Source organism: Elephas maximus, chromosome 18, assembly GCF_024166365.1.
Source record: "Elephas maximus indicus isolate mEleMax1 chromosome 18, mEleMax1 primary haplotype, whole genome shotgun sequence".
NCBI classification, from domain to species: Eukaryota; Metazoa; Chordata; class Mammalia; order Proboscidea; family Elephantidae; genus Elephas; species Elephas maximus.
The window spans coordinates 73,010,419-73,028,380 of NC_064836.1; the positions used below are offsets into that span (position 1 = coordinate 73,010,419).

Here is a 17,962-nt window from a genome sequence, read left to right on the forward strand (position 1 = left end):
TGGAAGAACTAACAAACCCTAATAATAACAATAACAACAACTAACAATAGCTATATTTCAAAAGTACCTGCCATGTGCCAGACACTCTGTCAGAGACTTTCTACACATTATCTCATTTTATCTTCATAAAATGGTATAGGTACTTTCCACGTTTTACATATGACTAAACTCAGACTAAGTGACCGGTTCAACGCCACCCAATTTCCAAATGCCTCAGCAGGTGTTTTTCTAATGCTCGTGTGATTTCCACTATGTTCACTGTGATTTCCAGGAATCTGGGTAGCGGGGATATGGAGACGCCTAACCTAGCAAGCCTGGAAATTAATAATGGCATTCCAGAGGCATGCCCCCCAATGTAACCTGAATTTTTTTTTAGTGGGAAATAGCCTTTGGTTTTAAAAACTCAGTCTGAATCTTCCACCAATTACACAGGCTTTCTGAAAACTGGAAACTGGAAGATTGTAGGATGGAATCTGCTGGACTGCTGAGCACTTTTTGGGTGGTGCAAGTGGTTGATATGCTCAGCTGCTGACCAAAAGGTTAGAGGTTCAAGTTCACCCAGAGGTGCCTTGGAAGGAAGGCCTGGCAATCTACTTTCATCGAAAATCCTATAGAACACAGTTACTCTGACATACTTGGGGCTACCATGTGTTGGAACTGACTCAATGGCAAATGATTTTTTTTTTTTAACCTTCAGCATACTGCCAACAGTTGTTCGTTGTTTCTTCTTTTACCTCCTCACTCCTAATTTCCCCCATCAGAATGTAAGTTTCATGGAAGCAAAAGACTTTGTTCACTGCTGCATATCTAGTAAGAGAACAGTGCTAGGCACATACCAAAAACCAAACCAGTTGCCCTACGAGGCAATTGCAACTCACAGTGACCCTACAGGACAGAGTAGAACTGCCTCAGAGGGTTTCCAAGGCTGTAATCTTTGTGTCAGCAGACTGCCACATCTTTCCCCCATGGAGAAAGCCAATCTGTTGAACAGCCAACCTGTTGGTTAGCAACTGAGCACTTACCACTGCACCACCAGGGCTCCTGCCAGACACGTACAAAATGATAAATAAATATTTCTTAAATGAATAAAAAATTGAATGAGAAGTCTTTGCCAACCCTCTGAGAACCAGCAGCCCCTGACGCTATGGCTGCCATTTTCCTGGAGTCCCAGATAATCGATTGTGTACCTGCTGTGCCTAATTTTACTGTTTCTGTGTAATAGGCAAAGTCTATAGAGTCGTTAACAGTCGCAATCAACTCATTCGCAACAGATTTGTTTTTTTGCTTGCTTTTCTTTAAGGAATTGCTTAGGCTTCAAACAGACAAAGAACCCAAAACACCTGCAGAGCTTGGGCTGAAGGATAATGGGCTGGGTCTCGTGCAAATGTCTGTATATTCATTACTCAAACTCTTACTGATTCTTGGGTAAAAGAGGGCACATCCCAAAAGCATTCATTACGCTTTGTCCAGGAGATCCCTCTCTGTGAAAAGAGCATTATGTTAATCCCCAATCTGGGGATTCTGGTTCTCACTTTGCCCGGACATTCTCTCTAAAAACTAAACCAAAAAAAAAAAAAAAAAACCCGTTGCCTTTGAATTGATTCTGACTCATAGTGACCCTACAGGATTTCCAAGGCTGTAATCTTTGAGGGAGCAGACTGCCATGTCTTGCTCCCAAGGAGCAGGTAGTGAGTTTGAACCATCGACCTTTACGTTAGCAGCTGAGCACTTAACCACTGCGCAACCAGGGCTTCCTCTTTAAGAACTAGACAAACTTTATTTCTAGCCTTACTTTTTCTAATGGAAAACCACAGAATGCCATACACAAAACCCAAATCAAAATCAAGCTTATCAACAATAAAATATTGATGCAGGCATATTTCTGCACCACTGCTATATGCAAAGGCCCTAAGGTAGAAGTTTCTTTATCATCTGGCCCCATTTATTAAGTGGGTGTCAGAAAAGACTCTGAAACTTGCTCTTGATCATAGAGTAGCTAAGGTGAATGGAAGAAATGATGAAATAAAAGAGCTGAACAGAAGATTTCAAAGGGAGGCTTGAGAAGACAAGGTAAAGTATTATAATGGAATGCGAAAACACTTGGGAGTCAGAAAACCAAAAGGGAAAAACAGGCTTGGAGTTTCTCAAGCTGAAAGAACTGAAGAAGAGATTCAAGCCTCAAGGTGCAATATTGAAGGATTCTGTGGGCAAAATATTGAGCAACACAGCAAATATCAAAAGAAGATGGAAGAAATATACAGAGTCACTGTACCAAAAACAATTGGTTGATGTTCAACCATTTCAGGAGGTAGCGTATGATCAAGAACGAATGGTACTAAAGGAAGAAGTCCAAGCTGCAAAAGGTATTGGCGAAAAACAAGGCTCCAAGAACTGATGGAATACTCATTGTCATGGATTAAATTGTGTCTCCCCAAAGTATCTGCCAACTTGCTAGGCCATGATTCCCAGTGTTGCGTGATTGTCCACCATTTTGTCATCTGATATGATTTCTCTATGTGTTGTAAATCATACCTCTACGATGTTAATGAGGCAGGATTAGAGGAAGTTATGTTAATGAGGTAGGACTCAATCTACAAGGTTAGGTTGTGTTTTAAATCAATCTCTTTTAAGATATAAAAGAGAGAGTTGAGCAGAGAGACAGGAGGACCTCAGACCACCAAGAAACAAGAGCCAAGGGAATAGCTTGTCCTTTGTACCCAGGGTCCTTGTGCTGAGAAGCTCTGGGGTAGACTGATAACAAGGACCCTCCTGTAAAGCAAACAGAGAGAGAAAGCCTTCCCCTGGAGCTGATGCCCTGAATTTGGACTTCTAGCCTATTAGACTGTGAGAGAATAAACTTCTGTTCGTTACAGCCATCTACTTGTGGTATTTCTGTTATAGCAGCACTAGTTAACTAAGACACCAATTGAGATATTCCAACAAATAAATGCAACACTGGAGATGTTAGCCGGGCACCATCTAGTTCTTCTGGCCTCAGGCTGATACAGCCTCTGGTTTATGTGGCCCTTTCTGTCTCTTGGGCTCATATTTACCTTGTGTCTTTGGCTGAGGCCAATTGATGCATCTTAGATGGCCACTTGCTAGCATTTAAGACCCCAGACACCACTCACCAAAGTGAGACTCAGAACGTTTTCTTAAAACATTTTGTTATGCCAATTGACCTAGATGTCCCCTGAAACCATGGTCCCCAGACCCCAGTCCTTGCTACTCTGGCTTTCGAAGAATTTGGCTGTATTCAGGAAATTTCTTAGCTTTTGGTTTAATCCAGTTGTGCTGACCTCTCCTGTACTGTATGTTGTCTTTCCCTTCACCTAAAATAGTTCTTGTCTACTAATCTAATTAGTGAATACCCCTCTCCCTTCCTCCTGACTCTTGTAACCATCTAAGAATATTTTCTTCTGTGTTTAAACTTTTCTCGAGTGGTCTCATACAGTATTTGTCCTTTTGCAACTGACTAATTTCACTCAGCATAATGCCTTCCAGATTCCTTCATGTTATGAGATGTTTCAGGGATTCATTTTTGTTCTTAATCATTGTGTAGTATCCCATTATGTGAATATACCATAATTTATCCATTCATCAGTTGACGGGCACCTTGGTTGCTTCCATCTTTTTGCTATTGTAAACAGTGCTGCAACGAACATGGGTGTGCATATATATCTGTTCATGTGTGGGCTCTTATTTCTCTAGTATATATTCCAAGGAGTGGGGTTGCTGGATCATACGGTAGTTCTATTTCTAGTTTTTTAAGGAAGCGCCAAATCGATTTCCAAAGTGGTTGTACCATTTTATGTTCCCACCAGCAGTGTATAAGTGTTCCAGTCTCTCCACAACCTCTCCAACTTTTATTAGTTTGTGTTTTTTGGATTAATGCCAGCCTTGTTGGGGGGAGATGATATCTCATTGTAGTTTTGATTTGCATTTCTCTAATGGCTAATGATTGTGAGCATTTCCTCATGTATCTATTAGCTGCCGGAATATCTTCTTTGGTGAAGTGCCTGTTCATATCCTTTGCCCATTTTTTATTTGGGTTATTTGTCTTTTCATAGTTGAGTTTTTGCAGTATCATGCAGATTTTAGAGATCAGACACTGCTCAGATTTGTTGTAGCCAAAAACTTTCTCTCAGTCTATAGGTAATCTCCTCATTCTTTTGCTGAAGTCTCTGGATGAGCATAAGTGTTTGATCTTTAGGAGCTCCCAGACCCAGTTTCGCTTCTGTCTTTCCCACTTTAAATTGCAATAACTTTTTTTTTTTTTTTTTCTGTCTTCAGGGCCCTGCACCTCCTCTGTATTTCCTAATTTCTTAGCAATTCCTTGCCGTGATTCTGTGTAAGTGGTTCATATCAGCAAGTTATTTCATACTCTGGAATATAATTGAATCTAGCGATATAATTTCCTTCAAAGCAACCCAGCTTCAGTTCCTCTAACAAAATTTTCTCCCACTTATGATATAACATCATTCTCCTTGATAGAAAAAGATGTAAGCAAAAAGGAAGTTGAGTAATTTTGTTTTCTACTTTTCCTCTTTAACATTATCCTCATCTTTCCCAAACAGTGAGCATCCACCTTACTTATTATTCTTGAAATTGACGTAGCTGATAGGGCCCTTTCTATTGTCCATAGCATCACCCCCCTGCCCCGAAGCCTAGCTTATTCTGGTCTTTAGCATTTCTAACAGAATATTTGTAGCTCTCTACAATTCTTTTATATCTCTTTATAATCACACGTTTTCTATCCCTTCCCCATTTTTTTTTGCCATTTTAAAATTTGAGTTCAACAGAAATGTGTGTAATCATATGGGTTTCTTCAACTGCTGCTCCCTTTGCATCCCCTTGAGATCACTTTTTTTTTTATTAAATTATTTAAGACCTATATTAACAGGTGCTTGCACTTTGTTGACTTTTTAAAAAAAAATCAAGTTGTAAACTTTTATTACAAATTATAAATGAGATTCTTAAAAATCTCAACTTGGCCAATATGAAACAATTTAAAAACCTTTAAAGGTGTACGGAGAAAAACCAGGCTTTAAAAAAAAAAAAAATTGTCGTTACCAGAAAGAGACGTCTTTAGGTAAAAATAATAAAAACTCCATGCTGCATAGATAATGCTGATAATTCTAGTTACCTGGTGAATGGGCAAAAAAAAAAAAAAGCACTTAAGGTCTTCAGCTCCAATCTTTTGTTCATTTTTTTAATGCTGGAATTTCATATTCATTTCTTCTTGTTGGATATCTAAACCGGATGCTGGCGGAGATGCTAAGCTGGCCTTTCTCAGCCCCACCCTGCTCGGGAGATGACAATTCTCAGCCGGTGGCTAGGCTGCTTTTGTCTCTTTGTCATCTGGTGGTTTAGGGTTTTCTTGGCGTCTGCGCCTGGTAATTGAAGTTGCGGCCGTAACGACGTTGAGGTAGCTGCTGACCTTGGGTCTCGTCTCCATGATTTTCCTTAGCCTCTTCATTGCTGTCCTAGGCTGTCTTTGGTGAGGAAGGTCCCTGTGAAATCGTGGTCTATAAGCCGGATACACATTCGTTCTCTCTGGTGTACTTTGTTCTCCTGCACCCTGGTTGTCACACGCTCGGTCACTTCTCCCTGCACGTGAGGGTTGGAATACTCTGGTCAACGCCCATGGGTGGGCACCATCGCCTGCGGTAGGGCCGGCGCTGTAGGGCCTGGCCTTGGGGAACACACTCTGATCCCTCTTTTTCTCCACTCTCGCTATATTTGGGTACTTCTGCTGGTAATTGTGTGGAGGACCCCTACGACCTGGATAACGTCTAGAGTGGTCACCGTCTGCCGCATATTTACCGCCCTGCTCTGGAATTCCACCAGAGCCTGTACTGCCTTTGCACTCTTCTCTCCTTCAACAGCGTCAATCTCCACGGTCTCTCCACCTCCTAGGCTGTGAAGATACTTCCTGGGGTTCTTCTTTATGGCGGGTCTGGTGTACAAATAACATTTTCCTTGGTGTCATTCCTCGTGAGGAAACCATATCCGTTTCTTACATTGAACCATTTTACTGATCCCCAAACCTTCCTTGCCATGACCTTCTTGTCCCCGCCGACATTAGGCCGCCGGTGCCAGGCTTGGTGTATGCAGCTGGGGCTCAGCCTCACTGCGCATGGCTGTGGTGCTGGTGACCTGGCCTGCGGCGGCAGCTGCGGCTCCTCCCGGGCTGTGATGGTAACTAGGCTGTCCGTGGTGGGGCTACTCACGGCTCTCTAGGGTCGGCTCTCCGATCCCGCTACTGATGGCACTCTGGAGATCACATTTGATTGTATTTTAATTCAATCCAAGCAACGGCATTGACTGACCCTAAGTGCCAGGCCTTGAGCCAGGGCTAGAGATTTCTAGGTGAATTAGACAGGGGCCCCGCAGTCGAAGAACTTACTCTACTGAGAGAATCAAGCTCCCGTGTCACAGGCCCACAACACAGTGTGGTATGTGCTCTCTAACAGCATTCACAAAGACGTGGGGAGCACAGCAGAGGGACGGGCTTAATTACACTTGCAGGGCATTGAGAATGGAGTGGGTGGTTGTAGAGAATCATAGTAGACTTGAGACAAAAATGATGTCTGAGCAAGAATGAGTAAGATTTCGCAGGAGAGAAAAGCTGGATAATGTGGTATCCTTTCCGGAAGGAATCACAAGAACAGAGGCCCAAGCAGATGGTGTATTCTGTGCTTCATATCTAATCCTGCAGCTAGAGTGCAGAGTACTTCTCGGGGGAGTGACTAGAGATAAAGCTGAAGTTAAGAAGGGGCTAAAGGGTAAGAAATCCCATATGATATGTTAAGGAATTTGGATTTATTCCAAATGGAATAAGCTTGAAAGTTCTTGAGAAGAGAAGGGAGCAGAATGGTTAGGTTTCAGTTTTAGAAAAATAACTCTGGTGACATCATCTTAGTAGGATACATTTGACTTTGAAAAATATGGCAGAGAAGTGGAAGATCAAAGTACCACCTAATGAAATGCAAAGGAGAAGGGGTTAGAATAGAGAGCCAGATTAAGGCGGTAGAATTGATAGGATTAGGTGACTGATTGGCTACAGGGGAATGGAAGTAAGTACGGTGATTCAGAAGCTTCTCATAGGGTTTTATTTTTATTAGAGTCTATCATTTCTGTTGAATCACTTTCCTCTTAGGATCTCTGGATGTGAGATCATGTCTGTCTTTTCTCTGAACTTTTGGAAACTGTTTTCCTAACAGCTAGTGAGTGTGAACTAATTTTACCCAGTGTTACAGTCCTCGTGTCTTAGAAATTCCAAGATGAGCTCATCATACTTTTTAACTGTTTTTATTTTCAGATCATTTTAAACTTCAGAAGAGTTACAAAAAGAGTCCAGTGAGTTCCCATATACCCTTCACCAGCTTCCCTTTCATGTTAACATATTACATAACCATAACCAAAACCAAACCTGTTGCTGTCGAGTTGGTTCCAACTCATAGTGACCCTATAAAAAAAGAACAACTTAAAAAATAAGGAATTAACCTTGGAAGAGTATTACTAACTAAACTACAGAATTTATTTGGATTTTACCCATTTTGCCACCAATGTTCTACTGTTCTGTTCCAGGTTCCAATGCAAGCTGTCACATTGCATTCAGCTGCCGTGTCTCCTTACCTCCTCCAATCTGTGACAATTTCTCTGTCTTTCCTTGTCTTTCATGACCTTGCACTTTTGAAGAGCACTGGTAGGTTATTTTTGTAGAATGGCCCTCTATTTGGGTTTGTCTAACGATTAGTTTGAAGTTATGCTTTGTTGGAAAGGATACCAAGATGTGATATGCCCTTCCCAGTACAGGGCTACCTCATTTTATTGTGCTTCACTTTATTGTGGTTCACAGATATTGCCTTTTTTTTTTTTTTACAGACCGAAGGTTTGTGGCAACCCTGTGTCCAGGAAGTCTATTGGCTCCATTTTTCCAACACTATGTGCTCGCTTCGTGTCTCTGTGTCACATTTTCGTAATTCTCACAATATTTCAAAGTTTTTCATTATTATTATACCTGTTATGATGATCTGTGATCAGTGATCTTTGATGTTACTATTGTAATTGTTTTGGGGTACCGCGAACCGTGCCATATAAGACAGTGGACTTAATCAATAAATGTTGTGTGTGTTCTGACTGCTCCACCGGCCAGCCATTCCCTGTCTCTCTCCCTCTCCTTGGGCTTCCCTATTCCCTGAGTCACAACAATATTGAAATTAGGCTGATTAATAACCCTACAGTGGCCTCTAAGTGTTCCAGTGGAAGGAAGAGTCTTGTGTATCTCACTTTAGATCAAAAACTAGAAATGATTAAGCTTAGTGGGGAAGGAATATGGAAAGCTGAGATAGGCCAAAAGCTAGGTCTCTTGCACCAAACAGTTAGCCAAGTTGGGAATGCAAAGGAAAAGTTCTTGAAGGAAATTAGGAGTGCTACTCCGTGAATGACAAGAAAGCGAAACAGCCTTATTGCTGATATGAAGAAAGTTTTAGTGGCCTGAATAGAAGATCAAAGCAGTCACAATGTTCCCTTAAGCCAAAGCCTAATCCAGAGCAAGGTCCTAACTCTGTTAAATTCTGTGAAGGCTGAGGGAGGTTAGGAAGCTGCAGAAGAGAAGTATGAAGCTAGCAAAGTTTGGTTCATATGGTTTAAGGAAAGAAGCCATCTCCATTACAGAAAAGTGTCAGGTGGAGCACCAAGTGCTGAGGTAGAAGCCGCAGCGAGTTGTCTAGAAGATCCAGCTAAGGTAATTCATGCAGGTGGCTACACTAAACGGCAGAGTTTCAGTGCAGACCAAACAGCCTTATACTGGCAGAAGGTGCCATCTAGGACTTTCATACCTAGAGAGGAGAAGCCAATGCCTGGCTTCAAAGCTTCGAAGGACAGGCTGACTAACGCAGCTGGTGACTTTAAGTCGAAGCCAATGCTCATTTACCATTCCAAAAATCCTAGAGCCCTTAAGAACTATGCTACATGTACTCTGCCTGTGATTTATAAATGGAACAACAAAGCCTGGGTGATAGCACATCTGTTACTGAATATTTGAAGCCCACTGTTGAGATCTACTGCTCAGAAAAAAAGATTCCTTTCAAAATAATACTGCTCATTGCCAATACACCTAGTCACTCAAGAGATCTGGTGGAAAAGAACAAGTATTGTTCTCATGCCCGCTAACACAAGATCCATTATGGGTCAATGGGTAACTTCAACTTTGTCTTATTATTCAAGAAATGCATTTTGTAAGGCTATAGCTACCATAGATGGTGATTCCTCTGATGGATTTGAAAATCTTCTGGAAAGAATTTACCATTCTAGATGTTGTTCAGAACATTGGTGATTCATGGGAGGAGGTCAAAATATCAACATGAACCAGAGTTTGGAAGAAGTTGCTTCCAACCCTTATGGATGACCTTGAGGAGACAGTAACTCCAGATGTGGTGGAAATAGCAAGAGAGCTAGAATTAGAAGTGGAGCCTGAAGATGTGAGACTGAATTGGTGCAATCTCATGATAAAATTTTAACGGAGGAGGAGTTGCCTCTTATGGATGAGCTAAGAAAGTAGTTTCTTGAGATGGAATCCACCCCAGGTGAAGATGCTGTGAACATTGTTGAAATGGCAACAAAGGATTTAGAATATTTTACATAAACTTATTTGATAAAGCAGCCGCAGTGTTTGAGAGGATGGACTTCAATTTTGAAAGTTCTCCTGTAAGTAAAATGCTACCAAACATTGCATGCTACAGAGAAACCTTTTGTGAAAGGAAGAGTCAATCGATGTGGCAAATTTCATTGTCTTATTTTAAGAAGTTGCCACAGCCACTCCAATCTTCAGCAACTACCACCCTGGTCAGCAGACAGCAACATCGAGACAAGACCCTCCGCCAGCAACATGATTACAACTTGCTGAAGGCTTAGATGATGGTTAGCATTTTTTAGCAAGAGAGTATTTTTTAATTAAGGTATGTACATTTTTTTTTTTAGACATAATGCTATTGCACACTTAACAGACTAACTATAGTGTAAACATAACTTATATGCCCTGGGAAACTAAAAAATTCATGTGACTTGCTTTATTGTAGTGGTCTGGAACCAAATCCGCAATATCTCTGAGATGTGTCTGTACTTCATATCACAGGGTACATGGATGTCGATTTGTATTACTTGTATGTGTTACTTGTGATGTTAACCTTGATCACTTACCTAAAATGATGTTTTCCAGGATTCTCCACTATAAAGCTATTATTATTTTTTTCTATTTTCATTACTGAATATTTTGGGGAAAATACTTTGGCAATATGCAAACGTCCTGTTTTTGTGTAAACTTTTACCCACTATTTTAGCATCTTTCAGTGGATCTTACCTGCAGCAGTTATTACCATGGTATTTTAATGGTTATTTTCTATTTATTAATTAAAATTCTTCTGTGAGTAAAAGTCTCTTCTCATCCATTTATTTGTTTATTCAATCATTTATTTATTTTAGAATGGTGTTATGGATTGAATTGTATCTTCCCAAAAGAGATGGTGAAATCGCAAGCTCCGATACCTGTGAATATAACTTTGGAGGACATAAGCAGTTAACACGAGGTCATTCTAGAATAAGGTGAGTGGTATCCTTATGAAAGAGGAGAAGACACACAGAGGGAAGATGGCCATGTGATGCCAGGCAGAGGTTAGAGTTGCAAGCCAAGGAACACCAAGGACAGCCAGCTGTCACCAGAATCTGTAAGAGCCTCAAAAGCAATCAATATGGACAATACTCTGATTTCAGACTTCTGGCCTGTGGAACTCTGAGACAATAAATTTCGGTTCTTATAAGCCAATCAATCGTGGTACTTTTTTTACAGCAGCACTAGGAAACGAATATAGATGGCCTTATAAAAAAAAAAAAAAATTTTTTTTTTTTTTTTTAGTGAATATTAGGGTCATAACCTAGCCTTACTGTAATTTAATTTATTGGTAAAGTTTTTCCAATTTTGACCACTGGGTGCTCTTTTAGACAACTGTGCCATTTCAACAATCCCGCATTCTTTATTTTTCAGCCTTCTCTTGTTTTCTAGCACCATGGATGCTCTAGGTAGGCTCTTGTCCAGGCACTGGAATCCACCAGTTGTCCAAGAAGCCCTGACCACGTTTTTTTTAACATGTTCTTATCACTTCTGCTTCATGGTTGATTGGAATTAAGTAAAAAATAACAGAAGGCCAGATAAAGGGTTCTCTTTTGTGCTTCCTCGAACTTCTGAGTGAAAAAACTGTCAGTAAGGCAAGTTGAGCTCACATACAACAAATATTTGTTATGTCACTGCTGGTTTAGGTATGAGGATGTGCCCTCTGGAACCCAAGGGAGTAGCCTGTGAGCAGCTTGATCCATATTATGACACCTCATACTGATGCCGAAAGTAGAGTTCTTCTTTTACCCTGCTGTTACATTTTTTCTCATCATCATTATTATTATTATTTTTTGATGGCATGTGTTTTCAGTGTTGGAACGTGTGCTTACTAATTGGGTGTGTTTAAATTTTTGGTTGGTAATATGGATTTTGAGAAATATGATCTGGCAATACAATCCACAAGTGAGGTGAGTGACACTTTGGTGTCCAATCTGTGGCATGACGGTATGTCACTGAGAATGAGGCAGATAATTTCTTGCTAGTGCCTTTCCATTGGGTTACATGGAGAGCCTCTGGTTTCCCGCATATGACACAGAAAAACAAATGAACAGACCCATCCTATCACACGGAAAAGCCATAATTGTGCTTGCAAGACTTATCTCACAGAAATAAAAGAAAAAAAAAAAAAAAAAGGAAAAGTTTATAAAACTAACACATCCAGGAAGCATCACCTGATAGAATGCTCAACCTACACCACAGTGAGGCTCCAGCTCCAGTCTGCTGAGCTTCACGCATTTCAGGAGGGACCCACCTTGATGCTAAATGTCTTAGAACAGGAATAATGCCTTACCTCTGAGGTCCAGAGGCATAAAAAGTAGCTAGCATAGCACTTTTCATGCCTCACCTGATGATACAAGAGTGCATTATCCTGAAATGTCTCCTGACTCCCAATGTCTTGAGCTGTACCCAGGGAGTGTTTCTTACATGCTCACAAACCAGGCCAGTGAGTCATGTTGTTACCACGAAGCAGTCTCTGTTTGTTTCTTCTCCTGTTGCTCCAGTTCCCTTTCTTTGTTGTGATTGGAAACAAAAATCCTTTTCCCTTTAAATAGCTTTTGGTCAATATGGCTTCAAAGCAGAGCTCCTTTGCTTCAAAGTCTTATAGAATTTTCAGTGAAAATGGTACTTTTGTTACCTATGGCACTGACGTATCTACTTACCCAGCTGTCCTTAAGACCCAGTCATGAGTCCATGAAGAATCCACTGTCCCCTCAGCTAAAGAAGGCGTTGTTTTTGGGTCAATAGTGTTGTGCCTACTGCCCTCTTCACTTAGACTGAGATGCATCCAGGAGGTTCATTCAGACTTCTATTGGACATCCTCCTTTAGTTTACCAGACAGGTCTGACCACCCCGTGGTGTGTTAGACTTGGGCTCAAGCTGGGACCCCAACCATGCTTATATTGAACTGAAAACAGTCATTCTGTATTTTTTACCCACAGTGTTGCTTATTCTATTCCTTAAGCCCATTAGGAACAAGCATAATTTTCTTGTAATATGACCACCTTCTGAGGCTGAAGAAAGCCTTCTTTCTTTCCTCCACTGCTTCCCTCAATCTTCTCTTTTTTCAGGTTAAGCACACTGAGGTTATTTTACCATTTTTCATACGATGTCTTTCATATTTCCTCATCACTTGGATCCCTTTCCTCTGAATATGCTCTAGACTGTCTGTGACCTTAAAATGTGGAGTCAAAGAGAATATCTGGCCTGACCAGGGAAGAGTAGAGTCAACTACTCTTTTCTTCTATCTATTATACATTTTGTGGTTGCAAAACACACTTCTTAATATTGGATTTATGTTTAAGCCATTTCTCTATAAATAACTGTGAAGAAGTTTTAAAATTTAAAAGAAATTATCTAATAAAGCTGTGGTGAAAAATAACCAGACTGATTTTGATATGTATTTTTGTAAATAATATTATTTTCTAGTTGTACTTAATACATTTTTGAAGATGTAAGGCTCAAAGAAGAGAAATAATAATAAAAACCAGAAAACAAAAAACAGAAAGGATAAGAAAGGTAAGTTCTATAACTTCTGGACACCCTATTAATTTAAGCATGCTTTCTTGAATTTTTTTCTCGTCACAGGTGTGCTGGCTTCTGATGTCCATTGGCTGGGCTTTGGCTTTGGAGACAGATAGATCTAGGTTTAAATTCTGGCTCCATTCTATGATTTGTTTGTCCTTGATAAAGTTATTAATGTTCCTAATTCTATAGTTCATCATTTAATAAGAGTATCTGTCTCATTGCTTATTGAGAGGATTAAATAAAATGATGTGTGTAAAGTTCTTAGCACAGAACGTTACACAGTAGTAAGCATCACATAATGGTAGCTATTGTTATTTTAAATTATTGCTCGTAGAAATAATAACTAGCCTTTTGTAGTGCTTCACATGGTGCAAAGAACATTTCTGTACCTCATCTCATTTGTTCCTCATGACAACTTGTCAAAGAGGTGAGGTAGACATTATTATTACAATTGGAAGAAGTTAAGCGACTTGACCAATTAGGGGAACAGAGACTGGCACCCAAATCTTTCAAATAAATTTCAAATAAATCATAACGCAAATGTAAACTCCTCTGGTGAGGAAAACATAGAAGAGCTGATGTACAGCAGAACTGTTCATTTTAGGACAAATATACGGTATCTGACAAAAGCAATGAAACATAAAATGTTTATAGATGATTTTTTTAAGGGATACTTTAAAGTTGACACCATCATCCATAGAGTTTTCCTCTGTGTAGTGCCTTCTTAGAATTAATTGCAAAAGTGATTGATACTTTTCGAGATTTTTGGTAGAAAGAAATTAGAGCTCAAAATAAATGACCTTTTCACAACCACCTAGGAAATTTGGTGACTAGAACCGGGTCCCGGGTTGGAAGAAAAATGGTTGTGTGTTTTAAATAGTGAATCTTGTTAGTGTAATGAATCTAAGTTACAGAATGATAATAAGAATATAGTAGTTCTGACTAACTATGCTATGTGGGTTGTTTTGGCTGCTGTATTACTTTATTTACAATCTCTAATCACCAACGGTAACTTGACCTGAAATTGACTGGAGTCAATTTAGTGGAGCAAACTTCCTTGGTTAATAAGATGTAATCCGAGGGTAACATTCACTTGAAGGGAAGAGGTCCTTAACCTTTTGATATAAATGATAGGTTGCTTCTTTTAAAAGCTTTCCAAAAAGGAAGATTCAACACTAGAGGCATAAGTAGCTCAACAACTATTTGTCAAAAATCAATTTTTCTGTACCTCAATTTCTTCTTTCATAAATAGAAGTAAATCATCCTGATTACAAAGCTTGATAAAGGCCACAAGAAGAGAGAACTGGTTTCGTGCAAAATTATAGATAGAAAGAAACTATATAAAATATACACCAATCGGTTATAACAGATTTTCTACAAATAATGCAAAAAGATCAAGTAGGATTTAGTTTGGGAATTTAGCAGAACAAAAAGGAATCCGATAATGGATTGAAGCTTGTGTTAGTTATCTAGTGCTATTGTAACAGAAATACCACAAGTGGATGGCTTTAACAAAGAAATATTTATTCTCTCACAGTCTAGGAAGCTAGAAGTCTGATTTCAGCGTGCTGGCTCTAGGGGAGGTCTTTCTCTCTCTGTCAGCTCTGCAGGAAAGTCCTTGTCATCAATCTTCCCCTGGACTAGGAGCTTCTCAGCACAGGAACCCCAGGTCCAAAGGACGTGCCATTCTCTTGTCTCTTGTTTCTTGGTGGTATGAGGTCCCCCTGTCTCTTGGCTTGCTTCTCTCTTTTATATCTCAAAGGAGATTGACTTAAGTAAAACACAACCTAATATTGTAGATTGAGTCCTATCTCATTAACATAACTGCCTGTAATCCTGCCTCATTAACAGCATAAAGGTAGGATTTACAACACATAGGAAAATCACATCAGAGGACAAAATCTTGGACAATCACAAAATACTGGGAATCATGGTCTAGCCAAATTGACACACATATATTTGAGGCCACAATTTAACCCATGACATTCCACCCTTTGGCCTCCAAAAATTCATATCCTTGCCACATGCAAAACACTTTCAACCCATCATATCATAGCAAAAATCTTAAATCAACTCCAAGCCCAAAATCCAAAAAATTTCTCTTTATCTGTGAAATCTAGAATACAAGTTATCTGCTTGCAAAGTACAATGATAGAACAGGCATAAGGTAGATATTTTCATTACAAATGGTAAAAATTGGAGGGAAAGAAGGGATAACGGGCACCAAGTACATCAACAGAACACATTACTTTAGCCCTCAAGGCTTGAAAATAATCTGTTCCCTGAAACTATTTAGACAATGGCCCTGCCCTTCAGACTCTAGGTATTAGCCACACTCTCTGGATTCTGGATGGAAGCCCCTTGACCTGGAGCTTCAGCTCTACCTTCCAGGTCCAGTGGAATGGCAACTCTATTCCCTTGAATTTGGGCAGCCCCATTCTCCTAGTCCATCTGAGTGGCGACTCCACGCTTTGAGACCCCAGAGGTCGTGGCCCTACCATTTGAGACTGAGGCAGCTCTGCTTCCTAGTCCCTTGACCTTCTGGCCCCTGGGGCCTTGCTGCTCACACCTTCCCTGCTTGGGCAAGTGTTCCAAAGCTCTGTAACTCCACTGATAAGTGCCTGGAGGCACCCTACTCTAAGAAAAATAAGATGGAATTTGGTCTCAGGAGTGGGGTGCTGCTGTAACAAATACCTAAAATGTGGAAGTGGTTTTAAAACTGTGAATGGGTAGAGGCTGGAAGAGTTTTAAAGTGTCTAATACTAAAAACCTAGATTGCCTTAAAGAGACTGTTGGTGGATTTATGGACGTTAAAGACAATTCTGATGAGGACTTGGAAGAAAGTGAGGAGAGCTCTTACACTGAAGACAGGCACAGATGGCAAGAAGAAGCAGCAGAGAAATGGCAGCAACAGAAAAATGGCAGTAGCAGAACCAGGAGACTAGCGCAAGACAGTGCTAGAGTGGACCCACAGAGTGAGACAGCTGAGTACCTCTGGGCAAAGTATACTGGTGGAGTGTGGTGCCTTCAGGCACTTATTGGTGGAGCTACAGAGCTGTGGAACACTTGAACAGGAAAGATCTGGGTAGTGAGGCCCCAGGGCCCAGAAAGCCAAGGAACCAGGAAGCAGAAGGTGAAGAAACAGGGAACACAATCATTGTACTTTGGAAGCAGATAACTTGTATTCTAGGTTTCATAGATAAAGAGAAATTTTTTGGATTTTGGGCTTGGAGTTGATTTAAGATTTTTGCTATGATATGATGGGTTGAAAGTGTTTTGCATGTGGCAAGGATATGAATTTTTGGAGGCCAAAGGGTGGAATGTCATGGGTTAAATTGTGGCCTCAAATATATGTGTGTCAATTTGGCTAGACCATGATTCCCAGTATTTTGTGATTGTCCAAGATTTTGTCCTCTGATGTGATTTTCCTATGTGTTGTAAATCCTACCTTTATGCTGTTAATGAGGCAGGACTACAGGCAGTTATGTTAATGAGATAGGACTCAATCTACAATATTAGGTTGTGTCTTACTTAAGTCAATCTCCTTTGAGATATAAAAGAGAGAAGCAAGCCAAGAGACAGGGGGACCTCATACCACCAAGAAACAAGAGACAAGAGAATGGCACGTCCTTTGGACCTGGGGTTCCTGTGCTGAGAAGCTCCTAGTCCAGGGGAAGATTGATGACAAGGACTTTCCGGCAGAGCTGACAAAGAAAGACTTCCCCTAGAGTTGGCACCTTGAATTCAGGCTTCTAGCCTCCCAGACTGTGAGAGAATAAATATTTCTTTGTTAAAGCCATCCACTTGTGGTATTTCCGTCACAGCAGCACCAGATGACTAAGACAAAGGTAGAAACTTATATTAATAAATGCACCAAAGAGATTTGGTGAAATTCAGTATTCACTGTTAAAAGTTTTAGTAAAGTAAGAATAGAAGAAAAAACATTAGCATAATAAACATAAAAGAGGGCTGTTCATGGACCAATAATGACAGTGTGTCATGAATCAGGAGTTTTGACCAGTTGAATTTCATGCCCCTGGTTGGTGGAAAAGAGGAAACATGTATCAGAAACCAGTATTAAAAAATCATGTTAGTTGTTGAAAACTTAAAGATAATGTCTGAAATAAGATGAAAATATTTTCACTATTAACACAGTTTTGGCAGTTCTAGCCAATACAGTAAGCAAGAAAATTAAACAAGAAATTTAAATTGTAGAAAGGAAGAAAAAAGCTATCATTGTTTTCAAATGGCATAATTGTATACATAGAAAATCCCAGAATCTATATATTAAAACTAGTAGAGGTAAAAAGAAACTGTTCACTGGCTTATTTAAAGGTTAATATGTACAAATAAAAACTTTCCTTTATGCCAGTAATAACAAATAAATGTAATGAAAACAAGAAGTAGTATATTAAAATAGCCACAAACTCTTTTCAGCTCTTCCCTTTGAGCATGGCATCTGTTTCCTCACCCCCATAAATCTGGCTGGCTTTGGACTTGCTTTGATTGCAGAATGTGAAGGAAGTAGGGTTTCGAACCTGTTCATTCCAGCATTTGCATTTCTAACAAGTTCCCTCCTGAGAATATGCACTTCTAACTAGTTCCCAGGAAGTCATACATAAAAATCACCTGGGAATCTTGCTAAATGTAAATTCTGATTCAGTACATCTGGGGCAAAAATGCAAATTCTCAGCAGGGGTTCAAACAAGAATGAACTGAGCCTTAGTTCCAAAAGCTCCTGCAGCTTTCACTTAGGCTCTT

At 40.0% G+C, this 17,962-nt stretch overlaps 1 pseudogene; it reads right to left on the minus strand.

Moving 5' to 3' along the window:
• Positions 1-5,212: 5,212 nt before the first annotated feature.
• LOC126061383 (Y-box-binding protein 1-like) overlaps positions 5,213-17,962 on the minus strand; it is a 57,797-nt pseudogene continuing 45,047 nt past the window's right edge.